This window comes from Oncorhynchus kisutch, linkage group LG3, assembly GCF_002021735.2.
Source record: "Oncorhynchus kisutch isolate 150728-3 linkage group LG3, Okis_V2, whole genome shotgun sequence".
NCBI classification, from domain to species: domain Eukaryota; kingdom Metazoa; phylum Chordata; class Actinopteri; order Salmoniformes; family Salmonidae; genus Oncorhynchus; species Oncorhynchus kisutch.
Genome location: NC_034176.2, coordinates 53,596,875 through 53,623,755, shown reverse-complemented (window position 1 = coordinate 53,623,755; position 26,881 = coordinate 53,596,875). Strand labels below are relative to the sequence as shown.

The following is a 26,881-nucleotide window of genomic DNA, read 5'->3' as shown; positions in this document are numbered from 1 at the left end:
TACCAAACCATTTTTGGTATAGTGTCGCCACAATATTTGAATTGAGGAAGTGTGATCATAATCATTAGGATATTTTAGCAATCCGCAGTACGTCCTAAATGTCCCGCAGCCTTCAGATGTGAGCTAAACAGTGTTTTAAGGCTATGGATGAGAAAGTTAAGTTATCATTTCCAAACATTTACGTCAGTTTTGTGCCATCTCAGTGCTAGAGGCGTTACCACAGACCCTAGTTCGATCCCGGCTGTATCACAAACAGCTGTGATCGGGAGTCCCATAAGGCAGCGCACAATTGGCCCAGCGTCGTCCGGGTTAGAAGAGGGTTTGGCGGGGTAGGCCGTCATTGTAAATAAGAATTTGTTCTTAACTGACATGCCTAGTTAAATAAAGGCTCAATGAAATTACATTTAAAAAATGTAAAGCATGCTGCTTTGCGATAACAGAAAGGGTTGCATTAAATAGGCTAAATATATTTTTTACTGATGCATCTGGCAATATTCAATTAATTCATATGCACAAAACATTCAACAAAAGCTTTCACTGTGAAAGTTGATTGGCCACATGTTGGCCCTTCATATACACTACGGTTCAAAAGTTTTAGGGTCACTTAGAAATGTCCTTATTTTTGAAAGAAAAGCAAAAATGTTCTTGTGTTACTTTTTATAGAATTTGTCACGTCCTCTGCACAACTGAGCAAGATGACAAGTCCATTAGAGTGTTTAGTTTGAGAAACAGACGCCTCACAAGTCCTCAACTGGCAGCTTCATTAAATAAAACCCGCAAAACACCAGTCTCAACTTCAACATTGAAGAGGTGACTCCGGGATGCTGGCCTTCTAGGCAGAGCTCCTCTGTCCAGTGTCTGTGTTCTTTTGCCCATCTTAATCTTTTATTTTTATTAGCCAGTCTGAGATATGGCTTTTTCTTTGCAACTCTGCCTAGAAGGCCAGCATCCCAGAGTCGCCTCTTCACTGTTGACGTTGTGACTGGTGTTTTTGGGGGTACTATTTAATGAAGCTGCCAGTTGAGGACTTGTGAGGCGTCTGTTTCTCAAACTAAACACTCTAATGGACTTGTCATCTTGCTCAGTTGTGCAGAGGACGTGACAAATTCAATAAGAAGTAACACAAGAACATTACATAACAATAACGAGGCTATATACAAGGGGGAACCTGTAACGAGTCAATGTGTGACGGTACAGGCTAGTCGAGGTCATGTGTACATGTAGGTAGGGCTAGTGCCAGAAAGCCCGAAAATTATTTAAGAAAAACCCCCAATGTAGCCTATAAATTGCACATGAATGATACATTTATTGTTTTTTCTTTATTCAACCTGCCCTTTATCCACACAATATTTCATGACCCTAAACATGCCTGCCCCGTGGATATAACCGCGGGGAGTGCGGAATATGAGTCAACCCGCGCATCACTCACACACACAAACAAACTTACCCACACATCACCACATCTGGCTGTGAATATAGATTGTGTTTTAAATGTTTAATGAGGACAAATTTAAAGCCAAGCCATTTGTAGCAATGTTAAGTGTGCATGGATCAAAGCAATGGAGGCTAGGCAGACAGCAGGCTGACAGATGGGGGATAACAACACAGATATCAGCAGAAAGACCCAGTCTAGCGCTGCTGCGCCGAGGCTGATTGAACCATACTATACGAAGCTTCGCAGGGTACAGTTAGAAACAGGCATGGACACAGGCATGCAGGCACACACCCTCCACATTCATACAAGCTGATCTATCTTCCCTGCAACTTGCAGGGTGTGTGAGTGCGTATGTGTGTGTGTGTGTGTGTGTGTGTGTGTCTCAGCCTCCAGTATTTATGCTGCAGTAGTTTATGTGTCGGGGGGCTGGGGTCAGTTTGTTATATCTGGAGTACTTCTCCTGTCCTATTCGGTGTCCTGTGTGAATCTAAGTGTGCGTTCTCTAATTCTCTCCTTCTCTCTTTCTTTCTCTCTCTCGGAGGACCTGAGCCCTAGGACCATGCCCCAGGACTACCTGACATGATGACTCCTTGCTGTCCCCAGTCCACCTGGCCATGCTGCTGTTCCAGTTTCAACTGACCTGAGCCCTAGGACCATGCCCCAGGACTACCTGACATGATGACTCCTTGCTGTCCCCAGTCTACCTGGCCATGCTGCTGCTCCAGTTTCAACTTCCACCTGACTGTGCTGCTGCTCTAGTTTCAACTGTTCTGCCTTATTATTATTCGACCATGCTGGTCATTTATGAACATTGAACATCTTGACCATGTTCTGTTATAATCTCCACCCGGCACAGCCAGAAGAGGACTGGCCACCCCACATAGCCTGGTTCCTCTCTAGGTTTCTTCCTAGGTATTGGCCTTTCTAGGGAGTTTTTCCTAGCCACCGTGCTTCTCCACCTGCATTGCTTGCTGTTTGGGGTTTTAGGCTGGGTTTCTGTACAGCACTTTGAGATATCAGCTGATGTACGAAGGGCTATATAAATAAATTTGATTTGATTTGATTTGATTTGTGTGTGTGTGTGTGTGTGTGTATGTATCACCAAAGCAGAGATTCCGTAACAGAATTACCACTACTGAGACGTATGCTTAAAATTAGACATGCTGTTGTAATAACTAGTTCATATCAATGGCGCTGGGTTTTACATACACGATTTTACATTACTTTGAGCAATGAACTAACACACACACACACACACACAAATGCACGTTGCAGACAAAGATACATGCACTTACACACTCACACAAACAGCAAAGTTGCCAATGACATCCAGATATTTGAAAGCTAAGAATTCCCATTGGTTTTCTCACCAGGTTGGCTATCTGAAATTGCGTCAATGGGAAAAGCAGCCCCTCAGTACTCGGAGACCTCACTGGTCAGCCTGGAAAGAGGGTAATACAAGAGGGAAATCCTCCCTCTCTCAACCTGGAAAGAAACAGGGAAACAGTATTGAGTATTACAGCTGAAGAGAAATAACATACAATCGTGCTCAGGGATTTGGATAACAAATAGCATACAAGTTGATCAAAAGTACCATAAACAAACAGGAGTTTGTTTAATCAATCAATCATAGTATATGTTATATATATATATATATATATATCTATGTTTTATGTTTATTTTATGTTTTTTTTACAGAGCTTTCAAGTGTGTGCCAGTGTGCCAGAGAATGCCCATCTTTTCGCAAAATCGTAACTTTCCGTAGCCTCTCAATGATATGTTGCCCAGACATATAGTGAATAAAGACAATCAGTGAGAGTGAAAAAGAGTTCATTACAGACTTCGAGAGCGTCTAAGTCACATGGTACGGCATTATAAGAGACAGAGGGAGGCTGAAAAGAGTGGGGTATTTTAAGATGGAAGCAAGAGCAAAGAGAGTAGGTAATAGAACAAGCGTATTATGTCCTTCGCCCATCCTTCTCTCCTCCTTGCTGTGTTTCCAGATGGCCACCTCCTTCTTAGAGAGAACAGAGGACGTGACCTCTGTCAAAGGCTCAAGAAATGTCTGCCGTTGGGCCCTGGGAGTAGACACATACTCACCTACACAACGGTCTCCATATTTGACACTGACAGCAGGGGCCTGAGGCATTAACGTTACACACTGAGCCACTCACACTCACACACGCATGCAATCAAGCACATGCCTGCACACGCACACGCACACACACTCTCAGATCCACATGAGGTCTCTGTCTATTCTTCTCCTCCCGTTGACTGTTAATAGCTGGAGTATTGCCATTGTTTGTCTGTTAACAGCAGCCCAGTATGGTAACAGCCCACTGATGGTGCCATGACTGGGCCAGATTGGCCTATAATGGAATGGCTGCCGTAAAGCTCTATACGACCAGGAGGAATGGGAGGAAAACCTACTATACCCCAAAAAGAGCCACACTGTCTAAGGGGAGAGGAGGGGTGAAGTGAGATGAAAGAAGAGGAGGGTAGGTGAGGGAGGGAGGGGTGAAGGGAGAGATGGTCATAGGTACGGAGGGAAGGCCAGTGTTTCTTTACGTATTACAGAGATAAACCACTCGGGGAGATAGTAGACTAATCAAGCAATGCAGTCAATCAGTCTGACACGCTGACTCATCATCAATCAAGCAGGGTCTGGGCTGTACACATGGATACGAGCCAATCAGAGACACAAATCAGAGAAAAAAAGAGAGTAAGAAGGAGAAAGCGAGAGCGAGTGAGAGAGGGAGAAAAGGAGAAAGAGAACAATGGGGAAGACGGGGGCAGAGAGAGAAAGAGGAGTAAGCAGAGGGAAAGGGAAAGGGAAATGGAGAGGGGGTAGAAAGAGAGAATGGGAGATGTAGAGCGAGAGTGGTGACATTAAAATGTTTCTTTAAAAAGATGATGACTTCTTACTGCTAGCAGCAAAAAATGAAAAAATGACATTGCTGTTTAGAATTAATTTGCTTCCTCGTGCGCAAAGAGAGCTTGGACGTCGTCATGATAAGTTAACAGGGCAAAGAAAAGGATATAAAAAAAATGTACATTTCCAATATACTGTCCAAATCCAGAATACAAATTCTCAAATGAGGGTTATAGTTTGGCCAAGTTTGAGAGCAGTGAGTGAGTTTGGTGTGTAGGCCTATTGAATGGGTGTAGAGTGCGACCTGTGTGAGATGAGTATTTTGTATGAGAAAGACACTGTACTGTATAGCCAAATGACCCTCATTAAAAGGGCATGCGTGCATGTGTGTGTCTGTATCCCTCAAAACATTCCATGCATGACTAGTCAAAACACACACGCACTGCCCTTAAGAACAATCCAATTATAACCTAACGGGATATTGTTCTCTCTTCAGGAACGACCGCAGAGATAATGAAGGTGATGTAGAACAGTAATCTCTCTCTGCTCCATTACACTCATGTCCCCCAAAGTAGCACAGTGCTACATTAGCTTAGCACACAGAGCAACAGTAGCCATTTCCCACAGCCGCCACTTTAGCCTAGCGCACATCACATCTCCCACTGTCAATGCAGTTAGCAGTTAGTGACGCAACAACACCCACAGAAGTATGCTAGCAATCTAGGGTTGCTACATTGGGCTTCCCAGAATAGGGCTCTACCGCCTGGTGAGCACTAAAGCTGTTCTGGGAGATTGTTGAATACCTGGATGAAGTTGAAAAGGATTTTCATGATGAGCTCGGTCCAACTTGACAACCCTATAAAACTACAGCTGCATTCAACACATCGTCACCGATCCACCCCAGTCTCTGGAGATGGTGTCAAGTGTGAATCAATGCTAGCCTCTGAACGCACCACTAAGGGAACAGCAGAAGACAAAAGACTAGGACACACAGACACGAGCGCAAGTGCACATGCGCAGACAAACACACACATATACAAACACACACACTGGAGTTTGGTGTGTATGGCGATAACGTGTGATTCTCACCAAACTGGCAGTCAGGGTATCAGATGGTGTTAAAAGGGGAGGGTTCACACACACACTCTCTTCCCACATTCATACACAACCTGACTGAATCCCATCACCTTGTGTCTCCAGTGTGTGTGTGTGTATTAACCCTATCCCAAAACCAGAGCCCTAACCCGCCAGAATGAAAGCCTCAACTTAAAATGTCCATAAAACATTTCGAAAGGGAGACTGACTTCCTGTTGGTCACACACAAACACTCTACGATGTGAATATGCATTCAAAGAACCTGGGTTTGACATTTACCGCCCCCCCCCCCCCCCTCCACTAATTGCATTAGGCTAAAATTCTCTCTCTCATCAAGAGAGCATCCCTGATCATCCCTATTGCCTCTGATCTGGCAGACTAACTTTTGCTTTTTGCTTTTGATACTTAATTATGTTACTTTTACTTGGTGACTTTCACTTTTACTTGAGTCATTTTCTATTAAGGTATCTTTACTTTGACTCAAGTATGTTTGGGTATTCAATTGGGTACTTTTTCTACCACTGCGTGTTTCCTGTTTTTCCCCCTTTCTGTTATCATTTTAGTGTGCGTCCCAGCACAAACAAGCACAAGCAATTTACTTTTCCTTTCTTTCACCACCACCAGTGAGTGAGTGACTGAGTGTGTGTTTGTCTGTTCTCTTCAGGCCCCTGTAACAAGGCAAATCGTTTCTTATAACTCAACCAAAACAGACTACAGCCCGCAATTTCAAATGGAAACAAATGAGTCATAGTGGGCAGAACAAGCAAGGAGGTGGGCATAGCCAAGCATGAGCTAGCGAGCTCTTATATGTGCGTTCAATATATTTGCATATTTCCGTTAGGGAACGCTTACTCCGAATTGCGTGTGAGCAATAACTCAATTCGCCTTCGCACTCCTTCAAAACTACGCAATTTAAAGTTTACAAAACTAACTCCACTCTGTTCGTAACATATTCTAGTTTTGGGAACAGAAAACTGTATTGGGATCAAATGTTTAATTGATGAGAAAATCTGCAGAATGTCGGCCAAAATCCATCTCGTTCCATCTCCTCCCACTGCCGGCCACTGGGCTTCCTGGTAGTGAGTGGAAATGCCAAGCGGAGGCTTCACATTTATACATCCGGTGAAATATCTGTCTCATTGTTCTATCTGTGACCGAAGTGTAATGTAAACAAGCAGTATAACACACAGGAAGAGCTTTTACCATGTAATAACCATGAACACCGGTAACATGTAGTTTGGTTAGAAGTAGGTGAGAGGCCTTATCTGTTCACTGCATTACCAGACACCCACAACATACCCCAGTCACACATGGGCTTACCTTGCCATATAAACATGGACCACATACACAGAAGGTATAGAAGGAACAGAGGCGGAGAATTGTAGAAGCGGATGAGTGTACCTACCACACACTATTGCCATGACTATACCCACACATGCATGCACGTTTATTTAGACCAGGTTATACGAACAGACCCCACAGAGCAACACAATTAGACCAAACCAAATCATGAGAAAACCAAAAGATACTTGACATTGGAAATAATTATTTAAAAAACAGAGCAAACTAGAATGCTATTTGGCCCTAAACAGAGAGTAAACATTGGCAGAATACCTGACCACTGTGACTGACCCAAAATTAAGGAAAGCTTTGACTATGTAAAGACTCAGTGGGCGTAGACTTGCTATTGAGAGAGCCAAGCATAGCCTTGATACTGGTTCTCAAGAGAAGACAGGCTATGTGCACACTGCCCACAAAAAAAAGAGGTGTAAACTGAGCAGCACTTCCTAATCTCCCGCCAAATGTATGACCATATTAGATTGACATCTTTCTTTCAGATCTTTTGAAAACAAATCAAATTCTGATATACTCCCATATCTATTGGGTGAAATACCACAGTGTGCCATCACAACAGCAAGATTTGTGACGTATGTTTGAAACCGGACAGTGTTTTTATACACTTTTATTTTATTTTGGCTCCTGCAGGTCTGTTGGGCATAGTTGCTGTGAGCACTGCTGTCTGTCCCGGGATCCTGCCTGATTCAGCATAGGGGGAGAGACACGAAAGCCCAACTACTGGGGAATCTACGCCCGCCTACGTTTTATTTTTCTTCCACCCCATTTGCCGGACGCCGCTCTGGCCTGGTGGAAGTTTTGCGGCCGTGTCGGCTTTCCACAGCCGACTGGCCGGTGCTCAGCAGGGTTCCATCCCCGATTGGGTCTCCCCCATCCCTGGAGAAGGAGCTGTTCTTGACCTAACCAACCAGCCATGGAGGTAAGTCACTCGCCGTGGAAGTCGAAGAAAGCATCCTCTGGCAATGGAGGTCTCCATGGAAATGTTGAACCCAGATCTGACATAGACCAGAAACAGCTTTGCCGCCCTGGGTCCAGAGGTTCCGGCGCCTTCTTCCTTGGTGGCTTCCCATTCAAGATCGGATCTGGAGGTACCTGCGTCTACATCCTCTGTTCTGTCTCCCTCTCCGGTGGCTTCAACCTCAGGTTCAGAACCTCGGAGCTCCCACCCTCATCAGAACGTGAGTCTACCTGAGACACAGGCTCATTCAACATCACCGGCTGTCATCATAGGCAGCTCTATGGTGAGAAACATCTCAGTTCCAAAGGCAAAAACCCTGTGCTAACCAGGCGCACGAGTACAGGATATCACAAGGCTGCTTCTGACTGTTCTACGACAGATTGCTGGGAGCTGACACTGTCGTAGTCCATGTGGGGTTAAACAACCGCAGGAGGGCCAGCTCTGAACATTATGACAAATGATTTTTATAGAACTGATTTTAGCATTCAAAGTATCCAGTAACCAGTGCCTGCAACCTGGTTCAGGTTGTCAGTCAACCTACCAGGGTAGTTGGTAACAGCACAGGAATGAAACCATCAACATGTATTGATCCCATCTTTACTAATGCTGCAGAAATTTGCTTTAAAAGCAGTATTCAAATATATAGGATGTAGTGATCACAATATAATAGCCATATCTAGGAAAACCAAAGATCCAAAGGCTAGGCCTAATATAGTGAGTGTGTAGGAGGTCATACGATAATTTATGTGGTGATTCATATGTTGATGATGTAAGTAATATTTGCTGGTCTGTGGTGTGTAATGAGGAGCAACCAGATGCTGCACTTGACACATTTATGAAATTGCTTATTCCAGTTACTAATAAGCACGTACCCATTAAGAAAATGACTGTAAAAACGGTTAAATCCCCTTGGATTGATGAGGAATTGAAAAGTTGTAAAGTTGAGAGGGATGAGGCAAAAGGTATGGCAACTAACACTGGTAGCCCAACTGATTGGCAAACATATTGCAAATTCAGAAATCATGTGAATAAACTAAATAAAAATAAACTATACTATGAAACAAAGACAAATTATATAAAGAATGATAGTAAAAAGCTTTGGGGCACTTAAATGACATTTTTGGGAAAAAAGCCAACTCGGCTCCATCATTTATTGAATCAGATGGCTCATTCATCACAAAGCCCACTGATATTGCCAACTACTTTAATTACTTTTCCATTGGCAAAATAAGCAAACTTGGGGATGACATGGCAGCAACAAATGCTGACATTACACATCCAAGTATATCGGATCAAATTATGAAAGACAAGTATATTGCTTTTGAATTCTGTAAAGTCAGTATGGAAGAGGTGAAACAATTATTGTTGTCTATCAACAATGACAAGCCACCGGGGTCTGACAATCTGGATGGAAAATTACTGAGGATAATAGCAGACTATATTGCCACATCTTCAATTTAAGCATACTAGAAAGTGTGTGCCCTCAGGTCTGGAGGGAGGATAACGTCATTCTGCTACCCAAGAATAGTAAAGCCCCCTTTACTGGCTCAAATAGCTGACCAATCAGCCTGGTATCAACCCTTAGTAAAAAATGGTGTTTGACTAGATACAATGCTATTTCAAGGTAAACAACTTGACAACAGACTTTCAACACGCTTATAGGGAAGGATACTCAACATGCAATTAGACTTCAGTGCAGCTTTTGACATTATCAATCATAGTCTGTTGCTGGAAAAACATATGTGTTCTGGCTTTACATCCCCTGCTATAATGTGGATAAAGATTTACTTGTCTAACCGAACACAGAGGGTGTTCTTTAATGGAAGCCTGTCTAGCATAATCCAGGGAGAATCAGGAATTCCCCAGGGTAGCTGTTTAGGCCCCTTGCTTTTTTCAACCTTTACTTGACTTTCAGTAAAGCCAGAGTGTCTATGTACTGTATGTGGATGACTCAACACTATACACATCAGCGACTGAAATGACTACAACACTTAACAAAGAGTTGCATTTTGTTTCAGTGCCGCTGGCAAGGAATAAGTTATCTCTAAATATAGTACTGTAGATATGTGGCAGTGGTGGAGTAGGGGCCTGTTGTGAAATCTGTGAATGTTTTTTAAAATTGTATAAACTGCCTTAATTTTGCTGGACCCCAAGAAGAGTGGGGATCCATCATAAATACAAATACAAAAAGGGCAGCCAGTGAAAAACAAACACCATGTTTATTTTTTCCACCTTTTGTACTTTAACTATTTGCACATCGTTACAACACTGTATATAGCTATAATGTGATGTTTGAAATGTCTCTATTCCTTTGGAACTTTTGTGAGTGTAATGTTAACTGTTTCTTAGTTATTGTTAATTTCACTTTTGTTCATTATCTATTTCACATGCTTTGGCTATGTAAACATATGTTTCCCATGCCAATAAAGCCCTTTGAATTTAATTGAATGAGAGAGAGGCAAAGAGAAAGTTCAGGTCTTTAAGCCTTCAGCCTTACCTTGCCTCTCCATTCCATCCTCTGTCTCTCCTCCCCTTTCTTCATGCCTCACTCTGCTTCTCTCTCACATCTTACCTCCCCTCCCTCTGCGTCACCCTGCATCCCTTCATGTGTCCCCCTGCCTATGTTCTCCTCTGTTTTGCTCTTTGCACAGACTGTCAGTCCAAATGGGACTATAGAGACAACCAAGCATAAAACCTCAGTCATCACATCTACACACACACACACACACACACACACACACACACACACACACACACACACACACACACACACACACACACACACACTACCACTCCCATGCAGAAAACAGCTGCTCCCCCTGACCTTCCTGAAATATTTAACTATTTCTCGTTCCTCAATTCAGCTTTTCACTTTGTCCTTACTCGGCATCCCCCGCCTGGCCAGCGTAGTCAAAGAAGATTTTCACTGCGGCTGCTCTCTTCAGCCACTCTGCCATCCTTCATGCTACTTCAGGAAAATGGCATTGAAATCTTATTTGGGGTTCACAGGAGAGAGAGAGAGAGAGAGAGGTGAGGAAGGGAGGGAGGGAGATAAAGAGAGAAAGAAAGAGAAAAAGAGAGAATGTGGGACAAAATAAGAGAATCACAAGTAGTCCGGCAGTGAAAATACTTTTACAAATTCTTGGGAAAGAGGGGTAGACAAATATCTTGGGGTGTGGTGGGATGGGGTGAGGTTGGGTGATGCTGCACGAGTGGCGGTCGTTGCCATTTAAGATGAGGGAGGATTATCTTTTTTTATATGAGCATGGCCTTATTTCTATATTTGCATATTGGATGAATGTCATTTATATTCCATTAACCCAGCTCAATGCAACATTGACAAGTTTAGGCTACTACATGATAGTCAAATTTTCCCTGTACCCATTATGAACTAAAAGTTGAAAATGTAGGTGCACAGTAATCAATACTGCCATTCAATACCGCCTTGCACACTCTTGCCTGCATCTAGCTGAAAACAGTTTAGCAGTTACGCCAGTGGGCCCCGGTGGCAATAAATTAATCAAACCAAAAGCTTACCTTGACTTGGAAGAGTTCTAATGTTGGATAGAAATAGCTAGCTAACATAGCATCCCTCTCTGTTAGACTAGGCTAAAAGAGCAAGCTGCATTTGCTAGCTAAGTTTTTTTTAAATAACTAAAAACTCTCCCTAATTTTGAAAGAAACGTATTTGTTCAAAACTGTTCAACTATTGTCTTTCTCTCTCTTTGAGTGAACTACTCACCATATGTGACGCACTGCAGTGCTAGCCAGCTGTAGCTTATGCTTTCAGTATATACTCTGATCCTTTCATTAAGTGGACAACAAGTCAGTTCATGCTGCAAGACCTCTGATAGGTTGTAGGACGTTATAATTACTGTGTAAGTCTATGGAAGGGGTTGAGAACCATGAGCCTCCTAGGTTTTCTATTGAATTCAATGTACACAGAGGAGGACAGAAGCTAGATGTCCCGATATAGATATTCCGGCCTCGCAATGGTGCTACCCTACAGAGTGCTGCTGAGGCAACTGTAGACCTTCATTGTAAAACAGTGTGTTTTAGTCAATTATTTGGTGACGTGAAAACATTTAGTATAGCTTTATGTAAAAAATAATAACTTTAACTATGTGGCGTGGCGAACCTATAGGCCTTCAGAGTGTGACAGGTTTGTGATTCTGAAAGGACAGCAACCGTAATACCAGCGCACTCATGTAGGAGAGCATTAAGAGAGTGCACTTTTTGTAAAACACAAAGGCCAGTGTTCCAGCACAATATCATCTTCAGGGAGCAAGAATGTGCAGCTCTGAACTGGTTTCGGCATGGAGCAGCTCACAGAAGAACGACATCGGTAGCCGGTAGGGTAGAAAATATATTTCAATTGAAGGTATCTACCAGCAGGGGCACAACTTTCACTGGGACATGTCCCCCCACATTCTGAAATTGCATTTTTGCCCTCTCCAGTTTACAAAACGAGGCAATGGTGTGCTTTAGGACCTTTTGGAAGCCTCCAAGCGGTCAGATAGGCTGTTTGGAGTGTTTATCTGACTGAATATTTTTTTTCATAAAAAGTTATGTCCCCCCCACTTCTAAAACCAAAATTTCGCCCCTGTCTACCATTAAATACTAACTAAGGCAATAATGGGTTATACCAGTTATTGAAAAAAATGTGGTCTGAAGTGTTGTTTACTAGGCTATTTGTGATGCGCAATTGTCATCATGTACTATTTTCATCAGGGGCGTACACATGGATGGGGCCTGTGTGGACACAAGCCCACCCAATCAGATTGATGTGTTTTAAGCATTGCTGTGGACTTAAAACATAAAATTCAGTATATTTCATCAATAAAAAAAGGTGACACTCATAATATCAGTCAAAAGTATCAAATATCCAGTTTATGCTATGTTACAAAACCAACTTCATAATAGGTTCAAAAAAAGTTAGATTTTACTCAACATTCCATGATTTTTATTTAATAAAATTTTTATTTCAACTTTATTTAACCAGGTAAGCTAGTTGAGAACAAGTTCTCATTTACCACTGCGACCTGGCCAAGATAAAGCAAAGCAGTGCGACACAAACAACAACACAGAGTTACACATGGAATAAACAAGCGTACAGTCAATAACACAATAGAAAAAAATAAAGTCTATATACAGTGTGTGCAAATGGCGTGAGGAGGTAAGGCAATAAATAGGCCATAGTAGCGAAGTAAATACAGTTGAGCAGAATAACACTGGAGTGATAGATGAGCAGATGATGATGTGCAAGTAGAAATACTGGTGTGCAAAAGAGCAGAAAAGTCAATAAAAACAATATGGGGATGAGGTGGGTAGATTGAGTTGGCTTCTTAAAGATGGGCTATGTACAGCTGCGGCGATTGGTTAGCTGCTCAGATAGCTGATTAAAGTTAGTGAGGGAAAAATATGTCTCCAGCTTCAGCGATTTTTGCAATTCGTTTCAGTCATTGGCAGCAGAGAACTGGAAGGAAAGACGGCCAAAGAAGGTGTTGGCTTTGGGGACAACCAGTGAGATATACCTGCTGGAGTTTGTGCTATGGGTGGGTGTTGTTATCGTGACCAGTGAGCTGAGATAAGGCTGAGCTTTACCTAGCATTAAGGCTGAGCTTTACCTAGCATAGACTTATAGATGACCTGAAGCCAGTGGGTCTGGCGACGAATATGTAGTGAGGGCCAGCCGACTAGAGCATACAAGTCGCAGTGGTGGGTGGTATAAGGGGCTTTGGAGACAAAACGGATGGCACTGTGATAGACTGCATCCAGTTTGCTGAGTAGAGTATTGGAAGCTATTTTGTAAATGACATCGCCGAGGTCGAGGATCGGTAGGATAGTCAGTTTTACGAGGGTATGTTTGGAGTGAGTGAAGGAGGCTTTGTTGCGAAATAGGAAGCCAATTCTAGATTTCATTTTGGATTGGAGATGTTTAATGAGTCTGGAAGGAGAGTTTCATATATTCTAAGTCAGAACCGTCCAGAGTAGTGATGCTAGTCGGGGGGCCGGGTGCGGGCAGTGAACGGTTGAAAAGCATGCATTTCGTTTTACTAGCGTTAAAGTGCAGTTGGAGGCCACGGAAGGAGTGTTGTATGGCATTGAAGCTCGTTTGGAGGTTAGTTAACACAGTGTCCAAAGAGGGGCCAGATGTATACAGAATGGTGTCGTCTGCGTAGAGGTGGATCAGGGAATCACCCGCAGCAAGAGCAACATCGTTGATATATACAGAGAAAAGAGTCGGCCTGAGAATTAAACCCTGTGGTACCCCCATAGAGACTGCCAGAGGTCCGGACAACAGGCCCTCCAATTGGTGTACACTAATGCCCTGGATACATTAATACGTGGTAAATTGCCACGTGCTGCTTTTGTATGGTCTGGTTATTAAATGTTTTTTTTTAATCCACAGTTTAATCCATTCTCCATTTCATTAATTTATTCACAGGTGAATAGTAATATGCTCTAAACTGCTCTGGTGACAAACAAACTTTGCTGCCATGTTTCCAATTGTCCACAAGGCTGGGAGAACCTATTCAATTAAGTAAATATATTTTGAAAATGTAAAAAAAAACGATGTATTATTAACTTACTAGCTACAGTGCAGGCTAATTCAAATGAGCTGCTAACTTAGCTAGCTAGCTATCTAGCCAACTTTACATACTGTATAGATAGCTAGCTAAGTGAATTAAATATCACCAGCTACCTAACTTCATATTAGCTAGCTATTGCATTTGTAGGAAGCTAGCTCACAGCCATGGAGGAGGGTGAAAGGATAGCAGCCCCAACTGTCAAAGTGAGAGAGTCGGCTATTCTGGATAGGGCAGGTACTTTATGTAGTTCCAGTCCCTAGAAGTGAGGACAGAGATAATAGTAACATAATATCAGTGCTGTCTAATTTGAGTATAATGAAGTCTGTTGCTTGTGATGTTTCCTGTACTCAGATACAGAAAGTCTGTCTGCAGATGAAGAGGTCCCAATGATCGCAGTGGTTCTCAGTCCTGGTCCTGGGGACTCAAAGGAGTAATAGGAGTACACATTTTTATTTTAGCACTTCACAGCTGATTCAAATGATTAACTCGTCATCTAGCTTCAAGTGGTATTTACTGTATGTATTCATTTGTGATACTATCCTTGATATGATCCTGCTGATATGATCCTACATGCTTCACATGCACGTGTGCACATACATCTAGCTATCCAACGTTATCATGATTTGTTAAAAGAGATATTATACTTCAGTAATCCACAACGAACTGATGGAAAAGTCGAATAATGACATTATCTTCCATATTCCTACAGATACCTTGCAACTAGAGATTCCTTAAAAACGAGGGCACTGCAAGGTTGGGTGACCAGGGCCATCTGGGACTGCCTCCTAGAGGAATTCAGGTGTGTGAAAGCTACCTGTGTCCTGCATAACTTCATTAAGATGGACACAAGGACCAGGAGGGGATCTGCAGCTCGCCACCGTGTGCCAGAGGAGAGGTCTGCTGCTCTGCAGGATGTTTCAAGTATTGGGGCCAACATCGCAGCACGGGAGGCAGTCCATGTGCAGGAGATTTTCACCTACTACTTCTTCGAAGAGGGTGCTGTACACTGGAAACACCATAGACTACACTATACACAACCAACGTCTCTCTTTTAAGAGCTACTCACATTGCAATAACAGTATTCTTCCATTTACTTAGCTATGTTAACTGCAGTTATTCAATTCCCAGTTTCTCTCCCTTTGATTTCTACCTTCAGGCTTTTTTAAGAGTCACCCATATTGAAAAAATGTAGAACAATTAGACAACCTATAACCCACACCTACACACTTGTGTATCAGTCTGATTGATGGATTGTGTTTTGCAGTAAGCAGGCTCGCGTGTATTACTGTGGCTCCTTCCACCTTCAAAAAAATAGGCAAGAGGGCCAACCATGGAGAATAGTAAGACACTTCATTATTTCTATAACTACGTGATATTGTTTGTCCTTGTGTGTCTGTGCATGTTTTTCAGTATAAAGTACTCTGCAGCCACTAAGTGTGGACACCAGGTAAGGCCACACACACAGATTCCTGTTGAACACGGTCTCTTTAACTACCCGATTTTCTCAATAACAGTCTCTCCCTTCACTTTATCCCTCTCCCCTCTTCTCCCTAAATCCTCTAGGTTATATCAGCTGTGTCGGTGAACCCCTCCCGCATCTGAACTGGCTACATAGATGGCACAGCATGATCAGAGGTGAGAGGTCACTTGGTCGGGTCAACAGGAAGTCTTATTCAAGAGATGCTTTACATTGAAATACAGATAGAGATGGAGTAGTCCCAGAGTTAATGATCCAAGGTCAGTTTTGTATTTCACCCCCTGATGATTAAGATGAAACGCAAGGCTTAATCATGCTCTCTTTCTCCATCTGTCAATTGTCTGCAGGTATGTTTTGATGTGAGAGAGGATGCCAAACCCAGTCCCGTCATCGCACCTCATCCGCTCTTAAGATGACCTTCGTGCCACCAGGGAGCCCAAGGCTGGTTAGGAGACACAGCTAGAGATACTATTTTGTAATTGTGATGAACTGAGAGAATATTAAGTTTAGTAGCACTAATCATATGCTGTCTTCCAAGCTCCTCTGTTCTTACCTCTTTCCCTTATATTATACACTCTCTCACACCTCTCTTCCCACCTTCTCTTTCTTCCTCCATTTTTATAATGGACACCAGATGTACATTGAAGTACAGATTGAACTTATATTTATAATATGTATAATGCATGCATTATGCATTTTGCACGGTCTTTGTAAGTTTTGTAATTTTGTTTCTAGTTTCACTTTGTAATTAAAGATATGGAACTCAATTCACGCTGCGCCTTGGTCCGATCATTTTCAAGAGCGTGACAGAATATCCCACCAACAAAGGACCAAGCAACGTGAAAATTAGGTAAGGAAGTTTTGGACTTGGGAGGACATGAGAGGACAGTCGCCAAGGAACATGGAAGGACAGGAACATGGAAGGACAGCGACGACGCCGGGGACCACGGCCACAGAAACCCCAAGATTTTTTTGTGGGGGGGGCACATGGAGCTGGCAGTCGAGCAGGGGAGAGTGCCAGAGCCTGTTTGGGAGTTGGAGGAGCAATTTGATGAAAGATTCCTGAGAGAGGTGGTAGCGATGAGAATGATGCTGTACAGGCGTGCTGAAGAGCGTGACACCAGTCCGGTGCCATCTGCACCGGTTTCACGCATCTGGCCCCCAGTGCGCCTTCCAGGTCCGGTACGTCCTGTGCCAGCTTCCCGCATCCAGTCCTGTTCCAGGGCTGGAGTCTTCCTCTGCACTGATGTCCAGTCCAGGCACGGCGTCCAGTACTGCTCATTGGCTGGAGCCTTCTTCTGCGCCAGTGCCCAGTCCAGGCACTGTGTCCAGTCCCGCTTCATGGCAGGAGCCTTCCTCTGCGTCGGGGCCCAGTCCGGGCACAGTGTCCAGTCCCGCTCCAAGGCCGGAGCCTTCCCTCTGCGTCGGGGCTCTGTCCGGGCACGGCGTCCAGTACAGCTCCATGGCCGGAGCCTTCCTCGGCGCCGGTGCCCAGTCCGGGTGCGCGTCCAACCCAGCTCCATGGCCGGGGTCCTCCTCTGCGCCGATGCCCAGTCGGTGCACAGCGTTCTACCTCATGGCTGGACCCATGGGAAGGGGCAAATACCCGCACCGGAGCTGCCATCAACACTAGTCACCCCCCCTACCCTCCCCATTTGGTTTCAGGTTTTGCGGCCGGAGTCCGCACCTTTTGGGGGCGGGGATTTCTAGGTTGGTGGTTTGTGTGGTTCCCAATTAGAGGCAGCTGGTAATCAATGCCTCTAATTGGGCATCATATTTAGGTAAGCTTTTTCCCCACCTGCATTTGTGGGATATTGTTAGTGTGTTTGAGAACTACGTCGTAACGGTCTTTGTAAGTTTTGTAATTTTGCTTCTAGTTTCACTTTGTAATTAAAGATGTGGAACTCAATTCACACTGCGCCTTGGTCCGATCATTTTCGAGAACGTGACAGAAGATTAACAACGCCTACGCACTGTGCTTTCACTGGCTGGCCCTAGGCTGAAGCATCTGCATTTTGGAGCAGCCTTATTCAAAGAAAGAGACCAAGTTTGTATTGTATATTTATTTATTTATTTTTACATTATGTGCTATACTGATATGTGACACAAATTAATGCCAGAATCTTGGACGACCTCCAGAGGTTGAGATGTGATCATTTTGCAAGTTTACATAACAGTGTTGTTTCTCAAGAATCGATACTGTCACATTCTGACCTTAGTTCCTTTTTTATGTCTCTATTTTGGTTTGGTCAGGGCGTGAGTTGGGGTGGACATTCTATGTTTTTCAGTCTGTTTTGTTCTGTGTGTTGTATTTCTATGTATTTGGCCTGGTATGGTTCCCAATCAGAGGCAGCTGCCAATCGTTGTCTCTGATTGGGAACCATACTTAGGTAGCCTGTTCCCACCTGGTGTTTGTGGGTAGTTGTTTTCTGTGTCTGTGTTTCACCATACAGAACTGTTTCGATTTTCATTGTTTCACTTTGGTTATTTTGTATTCAGTGTTCAGTTATATTTCATTAAAATGGACACTTACCACGCTGCGTTTTGGTCCGATCTTTCATACTCCTCATCAGATGAAGAAGATCGTTACAGATACCTCTCGAAAATGCCCCTTTGCTATTGTCAATGTGAAAACGGTCAGTCTGAGAGAACTGGAACTGTGCTCTCTCTGGGTCTGAATAGGCCATGTTCTCCCTTTGGGAATGTATTGTGGTACAGACTCACCCCCGGAATAGAGTTCCAGAGACAGTTGAGAGGATGTCTCCATTCTGAGGTTCTTAGGTTCCTTGTTAAATATACGGGATGAATAAGTTACGTAGATCATCTCTAGAGATATAGCGAGGGAGAGAGAGCGGATTTAGATATATGAACAGGTGGACAGCTTTGAGACCATAACACTTATGGCAAGAAAGTGCATACTGTACATGCACGCACGCAAGCAAGCACACACACGGGTATGCACAAACACACACATACACCCTCTCAAACAGCTACATCACAAACTGCCACACACAACACGGTGGCTCAGAATTGACATGCCAGTCAAAAAACAAAGACACGAAGAGAGCATAGATCAAGGATTCTTGATAACCACTAATTCATTCATCAATTAATTTCCAGTGTTAATTAACACGAATATGTGAGAACAATATTGTTTGTGAACAAATGTTTCATTTTGTCATTATAATGAGGTTGGTAGCAACATGTGAAAATCTGTTGCAGCTCAAGCCAACTACAAAGCCCACAATGCAACGTGCTCTCTGTGAGCTGATTGGCTAGCTTTGGAGAATAGTAGTGAATAAATCACAACTATGACATAACACATATGGAATCATGTAGTAACCAAAAAAAGTGTTAAGCAAATCAAAATATGTTTTATATTTGAGATTCTTCAAAGTAGCCACCCTTTGTCTGGATGACAGCTTTGTACACTCTTGACATTCTCTCAACCAGCTTCATGAGGTAGTCACCTGGAATGCATTTCAATTAACAGGTGTGCCTTAAAAGTTCATTTGTGGAATTTCTTTCCTTCTTAATGTGTTTGAGCCAATCAGTTGTGTTGTGGCATGAAAGCCCTCTTTGGTAAAAGACCAAGTCCATATTATGGCAAGAACAGCTCAAATAAGCAAAGAGAAATGAAAGTCCATCATTACTTTAAGACATGAAGATCACAATCCAGAAAATATCAATAACTTTGAATGTTTCTTCAATTGCAGTCAAAAACCATCAAGCACTATAATGAACCTGGTGCTCATGAGGACCACCACAGGAAAGGAAGACCCAGAGTTACCTCTGCTGCAGATGATAAGTTCATTAGAGTTACCATCCTCATAAACTGCAGCCCAAATAAATGCATCACATAATTCAAGTAACAGACACATCTCAACATCAACTGTTCAGAGGAGACTGCATGAATAAGGCCTTCACGGACTAATTGTGGCAAAGAAACCATTACTAAAAGACACCAATAATAAGAAGAGACTTGCTTGGGCCAAGAAACATGATCAATGGACATTAGACCGGTGGATATCTGTCATTTGGTCTGATGAGTCCAAATTTGAGATTTTTGGTTCCAACCGCCATGTCTTCGTGAGACGCAGAGTTGATGAGCAGATGATCTCTGCATGTGTGGTTCCCTCTGTGAAGCATGGAGGAGGAGGTGTGATGGTGTGGAGGTGCTTTGCTGTTGACACTGTGTGATTTATTTAGAATTCAAGGCACACTTAACCAGTATGGCTACCACAGCTTCTCTGCGTTGATACACCATCCCATCTGGTTTGCACTTAGTGGGACTATCATTTGTTTTTCAACAGGACCCAAAACACACCTCCAGACTGTGTAAGGTATATTTGACCAAGAAGGAGAGTGATGGAGTGCTGCATTAGATGACCTGGCCTCCACAATCACACGACCGCAACCCAATTGAGATGGTCTAGGATGAGTTGGACCGCAGTGTGAAGGAAAAAGCAGCCAACAAGTGCTCAGACGATGTGGGAACTCCTTCAAGACGGTTGGAAAAGCATTCCAGGTGAAGCTGGTTGAGAGAATGCTAAGAGTGTGCAAAGCTGTGATCAAGGCAAAGGGTGACTACTTCAAAGAATCTAAAATCTAATATATATCCTAATCTATTTAATACTTTATTGGTTACTACATGATTCCATATGTGTTATTTCATAGTTTTGATGTTTTCACTGTTGTTCTACAATGTCGAAAATAGTGAAAAATAATGAAAAACTCTTGAATGAGTAGGTGTGTCCAAACTTTTGATCCCTAATACCCTCCAGTACAGAGAGTGGCTTTATCGCGATGCTACGTCATACACGGCCAAATTTCTGCCTACTTGAACGGCAATAGCTCAGAATCTTATGAAAACATGACACTGGGAATCGATACAGCATCCCTCAGAGATGCACAAAGACAAGATAACATTCAAAATGGGTGAACCTTTAAACACACAGGTACAGGGAGGTAGGGAACACAGCCAGCTGACAAAGCATCTCCCTCTGGATATACAGATCTACAAACTGGGTCACAGATAAACAGAGTGGCAATACAGAGTCATGTCATTAGGAACTCCAACCCAGTCTATATTGTACTACACTGATCACAACACTTCAAAAGAATACATAGCAGCTTGGGGCATAGAGGTATCTTCTACTATGTAACTGTAATGACGTAAGAATGCACTGTACAATAACAAAACAAGTTATCTGTTGTGTCACATTATACTGTAATTACCTAAAACAAAAAATATGTACTGGGCCATATTGAGAAGAAGTTACTCTCTCCCGAGTGGCGCAGCGGTCTAAGGCACCGCATCTCAGTGCAAGAGGCGTCACTGCAAAAACACTCTGGTTCGAATCCAGGCTGTATCACAACCGGCCGTGATTGGGAGTCCCATAGGGCGGCGCACAATTTGCCCAGCGTCGTCCGGGTTTGGCCGGTGTATGATGTCATTGTAAATAAGAATTTGTACTTAACTGACTTGCCTAGTTAAATATAGGTTACACTATTGGGGCAGCTGCTACAGACACAATCACTCAAACAACAGTACAGGGGTATTTACTGTATATGTAAAGCACCTATCAGCCTATTCAGGCATGTAGAGCTATTAGTGGCTAATTAGCAAATAAATAGTTATGCATATGTTATATAGCCTAGGGGGAAGAGAGGATAAATAAGGTGCCAGTTACCTATTCAGAACAGAATTATCCCCTACTCTAAGAGACTAGCTAACATTAGTGTCGTGGATTAAATTAACTGAATAGCATAAGGTAGTTGTCTTCAGTCTCATGCATGTCTCTGCAGTTTTATGACCCTGACTCACCCTCACCTATTGTGTTCAGCATAACAGGTACTGTGACTAAGTGCTGCCCATCCCTTCGGAGCATGATAGAGGGACAACACCTCTACAGGTCTCACACACATGCGTGCACGCGCACGCACACACCCTGACTCCTGTCTGGGCAGGATGAGTGGGCACATGTTGGACAGGGGCCATTATACCGACCATCCTCTCCAGTCTCTCTCTTTCTACTCTGCTCCCACTCTCATCCCTCCTTTCTCTCTCTTGTATCCCATTTCTCTCTGTTTATCCATGTGGAAGAGAGGGATGTTTACAAGAATATCTCATCAGATTCTGCCTTGGATCTCTACAGGGAAATGACCTCTGTTCACACACTCTCTCTCTCTCGCTCCCCCCCCCCCCCCCCCAGACACAAAAATAGAATGTATTGAGAGCATATATCCTGGCTGGTAGTGATTACACACGCCCATAAGAATCTGAACCAGAATCTGAATGCTGGATGAACAGGGATCAGCATGCCTCCTGCGCGCTTTCATGTACCCGAGAGGTAACAAAGAAGTAGTACTTCAACATTTCATATTAAACTTTTACCAACCCCATTCCCTCTCTCCTTTCCTCCCTGCCTCCTTCCCTCTTTCAGTCTCTATAACTTGGAGAGGGTCTCAAACTCCATGCACAGTGCAGCATACATATAATAATGAAGGTGGGGGAGTGGAGTGGACGAGGAGTGGAACCCATACAGTATGTGGATAAAGGACATAGCCTTGCTATTGAAGGGAAGATAATAGAGCAGGGATGCTCTGTGAGTCAGAACTCGTACAATAGCCAATAAGAGAGACGCAAGGCACAATGCAGTGCTGTGGAAAAACCAAGGCCTAAAACTTGTTGAGTTGTGAGAGATGGGAGCAGGGAGGGAGAGAGCTAACTAATGTGTTTCTGCTTGGGCAAACACGTTATTTATTTCTCATTGTGTGTGGCCATAGGGCCGTAAATAGACCGATAATTACCCGCATAACCATCAGGTGGGGTTGATGGAGAAAGCATTACCATTAGAGGAACAGGGATGGGGGGAGGATGGGGGGGGGGGTCGTTCATAATCAGCCATGGGTGTTTTGAAGAGATTTTCACTTAATACGGAAATATCTGCCATCTCTGCCAATTTACTGCTGAGCGAAAGAGAGAGAGAACGAAAGAAAGCAGGATAAAAATGAAGGGAGAGGTAGAACGTATGGTGAGGAAATTGCACGGGGCAAGAAAGAATGAACCACAGCGAGGAAGTGTACGAGGTAGAGGGCGAGAATGATAACGAGCGAACCTAATCATCTCCATTAGTCAATAACTAATAAACGTTTTCTCATCCAGTCCAGAGAGCACGCCACCAGTTCATCAATCAGCGGCCCTGGGGGAGGGTACTAACACGCTTGACCTTACAGGGTTTACTGTGGGGTCCCATGGGACAACGAGGGGTCACTCTGAACTCATACATCATTCATGGGTCATGTTGGGCAGAGGGGAAAGGTTAGTCATTAAGCAGATGGTCTTGTCCAGAGTGACTTACATGAGCAATTAGAGTTAAGTTCTTTGCTCAAGTGCACATCGACACATTTTTCACTTAGTTGGCTCAGGGAACCAGCAACCTTGTGGTTACTGGCCCACCACTCTTAACCGTTGGGCTACCTACTGCAGAGAGGTACTGATACATGTGAGGGGTGAGACCTTTCTTCTTCCATCTTCCCTCTCCCCTTTGTCTTTTTTTACGGGGTCTATCTATCCACCTTTCCCCACACCCCCCTCTCTGGATCTTCCCTCTTTCCAGCCTATCTATCTCCCCCTCTCTCTGTATGATTAATGACCATCTGCCGCTATGGTAACACAGTGTCAAAGAGCACATCTGACCACCACTGGCTGAGCAGCGTGTGTGTGCACGTACTTGCATGTCAGTGCTAATAACACATAATTACACTTAAATTGCATTAAATGAATGTATTTATAGCACAGAGTTTAATCTCTCTACAGAGTTTCAATCTCTGTTCCACGTTCATACGAGAAGAGAAGGATGCCGTTTTAAAAACTGATACTGCTATAAAAAAAAGTAATATCTTGTGGCTAAAGACACTGACACTTTGGTCTTTTGTCTGTAATCGGAATCGCAAACGTGCAAGCATGCATACTGTACATACGTCTCAGCTGCTGAGGGCTGGGTCTCTGAGAGGGATGGGCTAAAGAATGCACACAGAGGGACACGGATGCACACACACATCACCAATAGGCCGCAACAGTCAGCAACGGGCTGATAAGCTCCTTCATGGTGGCAGCTTTGCTACGCATCAGTGGCCCTTGATTGAGCGTCACATTAACATATTGCGTTAGGCACCGGAGGACATGTGGGAAACGGACTGGGAAAACCCATGGATGTACAGAGTTGCGTAGCTAAAGCAAAAGACTGACGCTGGAATTCAATCAGGGCAGACTGGGAGCAGGGGGATAGAAATGCGTTATGTAGAACAAACACGCCTCTCTTGACATGTAGAATTAGGAATCGTGGCAAAATCAGAATCACCGTTATTCAACAAGTACATTTAAACTTACTCAGAATTTGACTTGGTAATATGGTGCTGTTGGTGATAAACAACATTTAGACACATAATACACACAGAGGAGTTTATACAAAGCTGGCATATAGATATATATACAAATAGGTAGAGTGAACATAATATACAGTGGATACAGTTCTCTTCATGACATGTCTACCTGCAACGTTCCACAACGTCTGCCTCCTGATCGTGCACCAGGTGTTAACACCATCCATCCAGGACACACATCTAGCTGTTGGGCAAACCAAACACACTTCTGAAGTGCAACGATTTGAATTCATGTCTCATTTTGGCACAGGGTTTAGACTACAGCCACTTCCTGCTACAGAGGGAATGGGCATGACCAGCTAAAGCAGTGGTATGGAGTTAGGCTCCTAAGGAGCTCATGCTGAACACACGCAGTGGAAACATGTCAGAAAACGTTTATCAGCCTTACAAGCATCAGCACACACACACACACACACAGAGAGTGAGATAAAAAATATATATACTTCAATCAGTTATCGAACCCATTGCCCTCTATGGTTGTGAGGTATGGGGTCCACTCACCAACCAATAATTCAAAAAGATGGGAAAAACACCCAACTGAGACTCTGCATGCAGAATTCTGCAAAAATATACATTGTGTACAATGTAAAACACCAAACAATGCATGCAGAGTAGAATTAGGACTATACCCGCTAACTATCAAAATCCAAAAAAGACCTGTTCAATTCTACAACCACCTAAAAGGAAGCGATGCCCACACATTACATCACAAAGCCTTCACCTACAGAGAGATGAACCAAGAGAAGAGTCTCCTCAACCAGCTGGTTCTGGGGCTCTGTTCACAAACAGATCCCACAGAGCCCCAGGACAGAAACACATTTAGACCCAACCAAATTATGAGAAAGCAAAAAGATAAATATTTGACACATTGGAAAGAATCAACCCAAAAACGGAGCAAATTTGAGTGCTATCTGGCCCTAAACAGAGAATACACCGTGGCAGAATACCTGATCAACGTGACTGACCCCAAATTAAGAAAATCTTTGACTATGTACAAACTCAGTGAGCATAACCTTGCTATTCAGAGAGGTCACCATAGAGCCAGGTCTGCCCACAAAATTAGGTGCAAACTGAGATATACTTCCTAACCTCCTGCCAAATGTATGACCACATTAGAGACATATATTTCCCACAGATCACACAGACCCACAAAGAATTTGAAACAAATCAAACATTGATAAACTCCCATATCTGTTAGGAGAAATACCACAGGGTGCAACCACGGGAAGCAAGATTTGTGGTCCATTGCCATGAGAAAAAGGGTAACCTATGGAGCACAAAAATTTTAAATACACGTTATATTTATCTGTTTATTAATTTATTTTCCCTTTCATACTTCAACAACAGTGCCTTCGGAAAGTATTCAGGCCCCTCTGCTTCTTCTACCTTTTGTTACAGCATTATTCCAAAATTGATTTAAAAAAAAAAAGAATTCTCATCAATCTACACACTACCCCATAATGACAAAGCAAAAACATGCTTTTAGAATTTTCTGCAAATGTATTACAAATAAAAAACGGAAAAATACATTTAAATAAGTATTCATATCCTTTACTGGTACTTTGTTGAAGCAACTTTGGCAGTGATTACAGCGTCGAGTCTTCTTGGGTACGAAGCTACAAGCTTCATACACCTGTATTTGGGGTGTTTCTGCCATTCTTCTCTGCAGATCCTCTCAAACTCTGTCAAGTTGGATGGGGAGCGTTTGCTGCACAGCTATTTTCAGGTCTCTCCAGAGATATTTGACCGGGTTTTTATTTTATTTTAATTTTAATTCACCTTTATTTAACCAGGTAGGCTAGTTGAGAACAAGTTCTCATTTGCAACTGCGACCTGGCCAAGATAAAGCATAGCAGTGTGAACAGACAACACAGAGTTACACATGGAGTAAACAATTAACCAGTCAGTAACACAGAAAAAAAAGAGAGTCTATAAACATTGTGTGCAAAAGGCATGAGGAGGTAGGCGAATAATTACAATTTTGCAGATTAACACTGGAGTGATAAATGGTCAGATGGTCATGTGCAGGTAGAGATACTGGTGTGCAAATGAGCAGAAAAGTAAATAAATGTAAACAGTATGGGGATGAGGTAGGTAAAATTGTGTGGGCTATTTACCGATAGACTATGTACAGCTGCAGCGATCGGTTAGCTGCTCAGATAGCAGATGTTTGAAGTTGGTGAGGGAGATAAAAGTCTCCAACTTCAGCGTTTTTGCAATTCGTTCCAGTCACAGGCAGCAGAGAACTGGAACGAAAAGCGGCCAAATGAGGTGTTGGCTTTAGGGATGATCAGTGAGATACACCTGCTGGAGCGTGTGCTACGGGTGGGTGTTGCCATCGTGACCAGTGAATTGAGATAAGGCGGAGCTTTACCTAGCATGGACTTGTAGATGACCTGGAGCCAGTGGGTCTGGCGACGAATATGTAGCGAGGGCCAGCCGACTAGAGCATACAGGTCGCAGTGGTGGGTGGTATAAGGTGCTTTAGTAACAAAACGGGTGGCACTGTGATAAACTGCATCCAGTTTGCTGAGTAGAGTATTGGAAGCTATTTTGTAGATGACAACGCCGGGTTCAGGTCTGGGCTCTGGCTGGGCCACTCAAGGACATTCAAATCAAATCAAATTGTATTTGTCACATGCCCCGA

General features: G+C 43.3%; 1 protein-coding gene across 2 annotated transcripts in view; it reads right to left on the bottom strand.

Moving 5' to 3' along the window:
* LOC109884765 (LARGE xylosyl- and glucuronyltransferase 2) overlaps positions 1 to 26,881 on the bottom strand; it is a 117,928-nt gene that overhangs the window by 41,423 nt on the left and 49,624 nt on the right. For both annotated transcript variants that reach the window (XM_031808152.1, XM_031808149.1), the window contains one exon: positions 2,806 to 2,920. The gene's annotated coding sequence lies outside the window, so the exon portion shown is untranslated. The remainder of the gene's footprint in view (positions 1 to 2,805; positions 2,921 to 26,881) is intronic.